The sequence below is a fragment of the Pan paniscus genome, chromosome 5, assembly GCF_029289425.2.
Source record: "Pan paniscus chromosome 5, NHGRI_mPanPan1-v2.0_pri, whole genome shotgun sequence".
NCBI lineage: Eukaryota > Metazoa > Chordata > Mammalia > Primates > Hominidae > Pan > Pan paniscus.
In genome coordinates this window covers 130,508,691-130,519,362 of record NC_073254.2, presented here as the reverse complement: position 1 = coordinate 130,519,362, position 10,672 = coordinate 130,508,691, and positions in this window count along the sequence as shown.

The window sequence follows — 10,672 nt, the reverse complement described above, 5'->3', positions numbered from 1 at the left end:
GGCACACAGACTGAGAGGTGCAATTTGAGCTAAACATCCCCTTAGGGGACCAACTACTAATGATTCCATAGGAATCGTTGTGCAACACCTCTGCCTGTTCTGCAATGCAATCTTCCTAAACAAGTATGTTCATTTTTTCTAACTGGGTCCAATCCTGTTTACAAGTAGGTTTTTGAGGGCAGTATGCCTCAATTATAGGAGCAGATTGATTATGGTAAATACTGAGATCAGAAAGCATGTGTAACTGTGTCATAAAGTGATTGCATCCAGGCATTATTGCCAGCCAAGATTGATAAATACACCCAATAAGTATAATTGTTCTCTGTGTCAGCCCTTATTGAAGGAATACTCATGACAGTGGTGATAACCACTATCATAGCTACCATTAAATTATTCATTGTGACTGGTTGTCCCGCTTTCCTCAAGTTTTCTTCTGCCATCTGTGACAGCTTCTTGATCTGTCCCCAGGTGGGTGACTGTGTTCAACGGGAGTTGCTCATTGACAGTTGGGGTCCTCCTCAGCGTCAGCCTTGACATGGCTGCAACCGGGGGGTCCTCGGGATCCTCCCGAAATCTCTTCCTCAGCATCTGGCTCATGATAAGGTTTCGAGTGTCTTGATGGTATCCAAATTTGCTGTTGATTTTGGCCTGTACCCCAAGTTATTATTTTACCTATTTCCCAACTTTTTATTATCAGATCTCTCCACCAAATCAGTTGTTCTGTTTCTGTCTTTGCAGCTGGTTTCTGTAGATGCTGTTCAGCTGCTGATAACATCTGGCCTTTGGGCAGGCTCAAAAAATTTAAAGTTAATAATGCTAGGTTCAGTTGCATCTGTGGGGTTCCATATTGTCTGTCTCCCCCTTTCTGCTTTTGCAACTTCTGTTTTAGGGAGAGATTCATTCTTTCCACTATGGCTTGTCCTTGAGAATTGTATGGGATACCAGTAATGTGTTTAATATTCCACATAGAGAAAAATGTAGCTAGAGCTTGGCTAGTATGGCCTGGGGTATTATCTGTTTTAATAGAAGCTGGAATGCCCATCACCGCAAAACACTGCAAAAGATGACATTTAACACAGGCAGAAGACTTTCCTGGCTGGCATGTAGCCCAGACAAAGTGAGAAAAGGTGTCCACACATACATGTACATAAGCTAGTCTCCCAAACAAGGGAACATGTGTGACATCCATTTGCCAAAGTGAATTAGGTTCCAGTCCTCGAGGATTAACTCCTCCTGTAAAAGATGAGGAATGCACCGTTTGGCAATTTGGGCATCACTGGATAAGAGCTTTAGCTTCTTTCCAGGTAATGCTGTATCTGTGTTTGAGACCAGAGGCATTAACATGGGTTAAATTGTGAAAGTGTCTAGCATTAGATATTGCATTAGCAACTAGGCGATCAGCCATTTGATTCCCTTCAGTCAAAGGTCCTGGAAGAGGTGTATGAGCCCTAATGTGAGTGTTATAAAAAAGGTGCATTCTACTCCTAACTGCTGTTTGCAATTGGGTAAATAAAGTCATCAGTTGTTCATCTGTATGAAATCGTAACTGAGCATTTTCAATTAATTGTGTGGAATGAACTACGTATGAAGAATCAGAAATCACATTAATAGGCATATCAAAAGCAGTCAATACCTCAATTACAGCTACAAGCTCTGCTTTTTGAGCTGAAGTATAGGGCATCTGGAACACTTTACTTTTTGATCCAGAATAAGAAGTTTTGCTATTACTAGACCCATCTGTAAAAACATTTTCAGCACCTTCAATTGGTTTAAATTTAGTTATTTTAGGGAGAATCCAATTAGTTAATTTCAAAAACTGAAACAGCTTCATTTTAGGAAAGTGATTATCAACAATACCCACAAAGTCAGCTAAATGGGTTTGCCAAGTAAGACTGTTTATAAAAGCTTGCTGTATTTGTGCCTTCATGAGAGGGATAATAATTTTTCCAGGATCATATCCATGTAATTTAACAATACAATTTCTCCCAATCCCTATCATAGTAGCGATTTGATCTAAATAAGGAGTTAGAGTCCATGAATTAGTATGTGGAAGAAAAAGTCACTTTACTAAGTCCTGTTCTTGGACAAAAACACTAGTAGGTGAATACTGAGTTGAAAAAAATAGCAAGTCTAGAGTCTTCTCTGGATCTATTCTATTTATTTGAGCTTTATGGACTTGCTTCTCAATCAGTTGTAACTCTGCCTCAGCCTCCTTTGTTAATTGCCGAGGGCTAGTGAGACTAGGATTTCCTCTAAGGATAGAAAACAGATTACTCATGGCATAGGTAGGAATGCCTAGAGCAGGTCGTATCCAATTAACATCCCCTAGTAATTTTTGAAAGTCATTTAATGTTTTCAGTTGATCCCTACGTATGGTTACTTTCTGTGGCACAATGGTAGTGTCATTTACTAAGGTCCCCAAGTAGGAGTAAGTAGTAGTCTGAATTTTTTCAGGAGCTATAATTACACCAGCATGAGAAATCGAATTTTGCAAGTGATCATAACATTGGAGTAATATTTCCTGAGTGGGGGCAGCACAAACTATATATCATCCATATAGTGAATAATTTAACACTGTGAAAATTTTTTACGAGTAGGTTCAATTGCTTGCCCCACATAGGCCTGGCAAATTGTGGGACTGTTTAACATGCCCTGTGACAACACTTTCCAATAAAAACGCTTAGCAGGCTGCAGGTTGTTTACTGCAGGAATTGTAAATGCAAACCGTTCACAGTCTTGCTCAGCTAAGGGGATAGTAAAGGAACAGTCTTTTAAATCTATGACTATTAAAGGCCAATTTTTTGGAATTATAGCAGAAGAAGGCAATCCTGGCTGTAATGCTCCCATAGGTTGTATAACTGAATTGATAGCTCTTAAGTCAGTTAACATTCTCCATTTACCTGATTTTTTCTTAATTACAAAAACTAGAGAATTCCAAGGGGAAAATGTTGGAGCTGTGTGCCCATTTTCTAATTGTTCAGTAACTAATTTCTCTAAAGCCTCCAGTTTCTCTTTACTTAGCAGCCATTGTTCTATCCAAATTGGCTTATCTGTTAACCATTTTAAAGGTATAGATTCTGGAGGCTTAACAATGGCAACCATCAAAACTTATTTCCTAATCTTTGGCAGGAACTTTGATTTTCCGCTTGAAGTGGTTCTTTCAAAACTTGCAAATTTTTTTCTAGTCCCATACAAGGGACATACCCCATTTCATCCATTGTATGTTGACTTCAAGGGCTATATAATTGTTCTGGAATTATAACTTGTGTTCCCCATTGTTGTAATAAATCTCTTCCCCATAAATTTATAGGTACAGAAGTTATAATTGGTTGAATAGTCCCAGGTTGTCCATCGGGCCCTTCACAATGCAAAATATAACCACTTGGATATACTTCAGGGGCTTTACCAACTCCACCTATGTTAAATTGAGTGGGTTGAATTCGCCACGTGGACAGCCAGTGCTGCAGAGAAATGATCGAAATGTCCACTCCTGTATCTACCAAACCTTTAAATTTCTTTCCCTGAATGGTTATTTCACAGGTAGGATGTTTATCAGTAATTTGATTTACCCAATAAGCTGCTTTGCCTTGTTTATTTGTGCTTCCAAATCCTCCTGTTCGTTTAATTTCACTTTTTCCCATTCCCACATATGGCACGATCAGGAGCTGTGCTATGTGCTCTCCCGGCTCTGCTTTCCAGGAAACAGAAGTAGATATAACAATTTGAATTTCCCCATTGCAATTTGAATCAATGACTCCTGTATGTATTTGTATCCCTTTTAAACCTAAACTAGACCTTCCTAAAAGTAATCTATTGTCCCTGCTGGCAAGGGTCCACAGACTCCTGTTGGGACCTTTTGCAGGGGTTCCCCAGGCAGAAGGCTCACAACTTTTGTGCAGCATAAATCTACTGTGGCACTACCAGCTGTGGAGGGGGACAGACATTGTACAGGGGTGAGGGAATGGCCTGAGCTGGAAATGCCCCAGTTTAGAATGGGGACCAGGATGGGCCCCTCATGGCATTTCCTGAAATTGGGTTCCCTTCTTTATCAAACTTAGAGTGACACTGATTAGCCCAATGTTTTCATTTTTTACATTTTGGACATATTTCAGGATCAGCAGTTTTCTTTTTTCCCCTATCTGACGGCCTGACTCGCTGATTTTTTCTACATTCTTTTTTAGTATGACCATGCTTCCCACAGTTAAAACAAGCTCCAGGAAATGGAGTATTTCCTTTATACACTCTCAGTCCTGCCATTGCCTGTGCTAGCAGAGTAGCTTTATGCAGATTACCTCTGATGCCATCACAGGCCTTGATATAATCAACTAAATGTGCTTTCCCTCTGATAGGTCGCAGAGCAGCCTGGCAATTGGGATTAGCATTGTTGAAAGCTAATAACTGCAGCACTATATCCTGAGCAGCCGAATCTGCAATCATCTTTAGAAGAGACTCCTGAAACCGAGCTATAAAATTAATGTATGGTTCTCTTGGTCCCTGTTTTATAGCACTAAAGGAAAGGTATTGTTCTCCACCTGAAGTGATTTTTTCCCAAGCTCCAATGCACACTCCTGTAAGCTGCTCTATGGCATCATCCTGCATGACCACTTGTGCATGTAAACCAGCCCAGCCACCAACCCCTAAAAGTTGGTCTGCAGTTATATTAATTTGAGGTTGGGCCTGGGCATTGTGAGCAGCCTGAATGGTAGCTTCATCTGCCCACCAAGTTTTAAATTGTAAGAACTGAGCAAGAGTTAGACAAGCTCAAGTAAGAGTGTCCCAGTCAGTAGGAATCATCTGACTGGAAACAGCAACATTCTTTAACAGTTCCATTAAAAAAGGAGAACGTGGTCCATACTGATTTATAGCTTGTTTAAATTCTTTGAGTAATTTAAAAGGAAAAGGCTCAAATGTAGCTATAATATTTCCCTGTTGATCTGGGGGCTGTATTCTAACAGGGAACTGCCAAGCCTCTAAATCACCCTCTCGTCTAGCTTACTGGATTCCTGCCTGAATAGAACTAAGAGTGGTTGCTCAAGGTGCTGCTCAAACAGTCACTGGGGCAACTAATTTTTGCCCAGTGTCCTCTGGAAAAGAAAGATCTGGAGGGTCATTTTCTTCAAAATAATAAGGAGGGGGTGCAGAAGGGTAGGGATGAACCTCTCCCTCCTTTGCCGCTTTAGTTTAGCTGGTAAATAAACATGCTCTGTAACCTCTTCTGTTACTTCGCTATACTCTATAGTCTTGTTCCTCCTCATCATCAGTGTGAAAAAGTTCCAAGGTGAAACCAACCAGACCCCACATCTGTCCCATTGTTACCCTGATGCTTCAGAGCTCCCCTTCTTACTCACCACGGGGATTGCTTTAAGAGTACTCAGGTATCCTCCAGCTAGTTTTCCATTCCAACTGTCGCTCTGGTGACCCTTCGACCTAGATTTGAGCCCCCACGATGGATGCCACTTGCTGAGACCAGCTCGGTCGAGGCGACCCTAACCCAGTGGCACTAGAGGAATTAAAGACAAACACAGAAATATAGAGGTGTGAAGTGGGAAATCAGGGGTCTCACAGCTTTCAGAGCTGAAAGCCCAAAACAGAGATTTACCAACATATTTATTAACAGCAAACCAGTCATTAGCATTGTTTCTATAGATATTAAATTAACTAAAAGTATCCCTTATGGGAAACGAAGGGATGGGCTGAATTAAAGGAGTAGGTTGGGCTAGTTAACTGCAGCAGGAGCCCGTCCTTAAGGCACAGATCGCTCATGCTATTGTTTGTGGCTTAAGAATGCCTTTAAGCGGTTTTCCGCCCTGGGTGGGCCAGGTGTTCCTTGCCCTCATTCCCGTAAACCTACAACCTTCCAGTGTGGGCATTAGGGCCATTATGAACATGTTACAGTGCTGCAGATATTTTGTTTATGGCCAGTTTTGGGGCCAGTTTATGGCCAGATTTTGGGGGGCCTGCTCCCAACTGTCACTGCCCTATTAATGTCTTTATCAGATTTTCAGAGTCATAGGCACCTTCTAACTTGCTGTTCTGCCATCCCCTATGTGGTCTTTATGCAAGAGGTTATGTTGTGAAAGAATGAAGCTGGCAGACAAATAATAGGCCATGCCATAACTACTTCTTTGGGTGGTTTATAGTGGGTTTTACTTCCCAGATTATGAAGAGGGGGATTAGCATTCCTCTTGAGATTGTCAAAAGACTCAGTAACACACCCAAGTTTCAAAGGCGAAACACAAGAGCAAATTTTCATCACTGCTTTAAAAAAATGTATTGTGGCTTCTGCCTGGGCTGAGGGCTCCGTGGAGCAGGGACAGGTTGCTTCCAGGTAGCTTCAGTGCATCACATTCTGCAACCCTCTGCTTCACACCCCAGCCCCTTAAGAAATACACTTTGGAAGCAGAGCTCGAAAAATTTCTCTGTTGCCTTCCTCAGACCTGCTCCTTATTTTTTTGATAACTTTGGTCAGTGTCACCGTGGGAAGCAGCTAGCTATCTCGAAGGTGTTAGTTGTTATTCTTCAGCTCACTCACAGACCTGTAAACACACACACACACACAGATGCACACACACCTTGCACCTCTCTACTGATGCTGGCAGAACCCATCTTCTGCTACATTCTTTGCATTTCTAACATCAACATGTTATAACATTCAAGGTTCCTAAGCCAAAATTTTATCCATTTCATGTTCTTTGAAAGAGACTGATAGTAGGTATTCCAGGTCTTTTGCACATTCTACAGATCCCCTGTTTGTTTCTTTTTTTTTTTATGCTAAGAGGGAAAACATTTCATTCACTGGAACCTTTCTTAATTCGCTGCATTTGTTTAGGAACCAATCCTTTCAAAACTGCTCCAGGTAGAGCCCTCAGCAGGTGTGCACGTGAAATACATCAGAGAAAGACTGTGCTGTCCAGGATAAGAGGGAAACATGCATCATTTTGAAAGAGAGTGGGGAGGGAGGGAAAGGCGGAAAAGAGGGAGGAGGAAAGAGAGAAGCTGGAAAGGTCAGACCACCATCCTGTCAGACACTCAGTCTTGTAACCTCCTCTCCCCTCCTCACGTTTATTTGCTGACCCCAGGGAGTAGGTTCCTATAGCCTGTCATTCTTCTCCATCATTGAGTGGAGCCCTTTATTCTGTATCTACTATCATCTCTTTAACCTGGATGGTGAATACTAAGCTCCCAGAGGATCTTTCTGCCATCAGCTTCTCCACCCTCCTCCACTCTCTGCTACACCCCCATTATCAGACCAATCTTCTGACAGCACCACTCTGGACAAAACCTTCAGTAAGCTCCCCACTGTCCATTAACTAAAGCTCAGTAGTCTTGGCCTAGAATTCAAGGCTCCCCTCCTCCTTGTGGCCCCAACTTTATTGAGCACTTATCACAAGCCAGGTACTCTGTTAAAAGCATCTAAATGTTAATTTGTCCATCTAAAATCCCTTTCCAGGAATGTGCTTTCTCCCCCACTTCCTCTCCCACTCTCTGAAGTGTTGCGCTGCTATTGATGAGAGATGAGCATATGATGCAGGCCAGCCAGTCAGAGCATTTCACGGCCTGGCTACAGGCCAGCCAATCAGAACCCTTCACAGCCTGGCCACGGGCCAGCCAATGAGAGATTTTCACAGCCTGGCCACAGGCCAGCCAATCCGAGCATTCTACCCTCTGCCGCCCCACCGCCACTCTCAGCTTTCTTTCTTTCTTTCTTTCTTTCTTTCTTTCTTTCTTTCTTTCTTTCTTTCTTTCTTTCTTTCTTTTTTTTTTGAGATGGAGTCTCGCTCTATCGCCCAGGCTGGAGTGCAGTGGTACTATCTTGGCTCACTGAAACCTCTGCTTCCTGGGTTCAAGCTGGTCTCCTGTCCCAGCCTCCAGAGTAGCTGAGATTACAGGCAAGTGCCACCACGCCTGGTTAATTTTTGTATTTTTAATGGAGACAGGGTTTCGCCATGTTGGTCAGGCTGGCCTCGAACTCCTGACCTCAGGTGATCTTCTTGCCTCAGCGTCTCAAAGTGCTGGGATAACAGGCGTGAGCCACCGCGCCCGGCCCCATCCTTAGCTTTCTGAAATGTGATGTGTAGGTGTGGTGGAGAGGGGGCTTCTCTCTTCTGGGTTTGAAATCTACACAGAGAAGCAGAGAGGAGAAGTGATGGAGAATGAGAGAGAAAAGGAGACCTGATGACACTGTCTCTCTGGATCCCATGGCACGTGGGGCTTGTTCCACCTCTGGACTTTTCCCAGAGTGAGTCAAAAACGTCCCTTGTTTTCTTCGGCCTGTTTGAGTTGGGTTTGCTGTTACTTGCAGCTGAAGCCATGAAGAAAGTGTCGGAGGCGAGCGACGACTATCTGGACAGGTGGCGGGGAGATAAAAGAATTTACCAAGACAGGCCGGGTGCGGTGGCTTATGCCTGTAATCCCAGCAGTTTGGGAGGCTGAGGCGGGCGGATCACCCGAGGTCGGGAGTTGGCGACCAGCCTGACCAACGTGGAGAAACCCTGTTTCTTTAAAAATTCAAAATTAGCCAGGCATGGTGGCGCATGCCTGTAATCACAGCTACTCGGGAGGCTGAGGCAGGAGAATCGCTTCAACCCGGGAGGCAGAGGTTGCTCTGAGCCGAGGTTGCGCCATTGCACTCCAGCCTGGACAACAAGAGTGAAACTCCGACTCAAAAAAAAAAAAAAAAAAAAAAAAAAAAAAAAAAAAAATTCACCAAGACAGTTGTAGGTAGAAAAAGGCAGATTCATTAGAGAAAGTATGAAAATACCTTTCAGGGAAGCAACAGACAGGCTCAGCAGAAGAGGCGCTGACTGCAAAGAAACAAAGGCTTGCTGGAGGATTTATAGGTTGGTTCTGAGGCTGCAGAGTGTCTCATTCAGTACTGATTAACGCCAAGGTTGCAGGGAGCTAACTTGCATTTTTTCGTATCAGCTGAAGGTCTGGTGATAGCTCGGTGTAGGAAGATTGCGAGTTATTTGTGCAGGAGGGCTGTGTGTCCTGGAGCATGTAGAAAGGCAGATTTGTAGCTTATCTGCTTCTTTTTGCTTTCCCTTGCTCCCACCAGCCTGACTCCCTTTCCCTAATTAGGACGCCAGAGAGAGCACTTAAGATGGCCTATGTCATTTGATCCTCATGACCACCATGAGGCAAGACTGCTAGTTCACCATTTTGATGGGGAAGTGACACCTGAGAGATAAGCCAGTGCCCAAGGCCTCACAGTTTTTAAGTGGTAGAGACAGAATTTACAGCCAGGCCTCTGACTCCGAGGCTCCTCTCTTAACGATAAGTTCCAAGGCCTTCCAGGAAAATGTACCCGGTACTTCCTATGTGCCGGGTACTAGGCTAAGTGCCATACACTTGTCTTCTCCTCATCTGCTGCTGTTTCCAGCGTGTTCCACACGCCCCTCAAACAGGCCCTGGGTTTCCCCACATCTGCATCTTTACCTGGAACATGCTCTTTGCCCCACCTCTGCCTGGCAATGTTTACTTATCTTTCCAATCTTGGATCAAATGTTGAGTGTTTCTGGAAGTCTTCAATACCATACTCAGAAGCAAGTACTTCCTCCCTGGAGTCTTAAGGCTTTTGATTTGACCCCCAGGCCAGTCGGCTGCCTTTGAGCGCTGATGGCACAGGAACTTGTAGGCATTTCTTAGGGAGAGTGGGGAACTGACAGTTTGAAGTTACCAGATTTAGGTTCTAGTTATTTTGATGGCATCTCGGCAAAACACCACACTTTTCGATAACAAGAAATGCCACTGTCATGGAATGGGCAGTGGCTTTGGGGTAAGACAGGGCTGGGTTTGAATCTGTCTCTGCAACTCTAGAGCTTGGGTGACATTAAAAAGACTACCCATTCTCTCTGAGTCTCATTTTTCTTATCTGAATATGAGGATGACAGCAGTGTTGATCTTAGAGAGCTGAGAGAAGTAAATGGGATAATGAATGCTAAGGGCTTAGCACAGTGGCTGGTGCCATGTATGTATGTTTTTACATAAAGGATTACATCTTCAACTCATTTTTGCCCCTGCACGCAGAGCAGATGCAGGTAACACACGTACTTATTAAATGAAGGACCAAATCTTATGAATATCCCTCCTTTAAACCTTCTCCTAGTCTTTGATAGCAACTGGCCACTGTAGTTGCTTAAAGAAGCTAAAGAGAATTGGAAGCAGCAGGATGGAAGAGAGGTGGAGGGAAATGGGAGTCAGAAAATAAACGTCCTTTTAAGAAAGGCCATCATAAGAGCAGTGCAGGTGTTCCGGCGAGGCAAGAACCAGGGTTAGCTTTGTTCCTTAGATGACCCACGCTTCATTCCTTACTTTGTCTTTTCTTAGAGGACACGGGGTGAGATGACCAATGACATAGGCTGCATTGTTCCTTTTGGAATTGTGCAGCGTTCCCAGTTCAATCTTCCTCATAAGCGGGCGTGAGGCAGCGGTGCAGTGGTGGTGCTGCCATGGCGGTAACAGCAGCTGCCCAGCAGCTTCCTGACCTCTGAGTTAAAACTCTGGTGGTGTGACCTTGAAACCAGTACTCATGTTATGACCCCTGACTTCTCCTCCAGCTCTTCCAACAATGTTGAAAGCCTATAATTATCTTTCTTATATCCCTCTCTGCTTGAAATACTTAGAGGGGTTTCTGTTTCCACTACTTAGCTCTGATTAATACACATAGCAT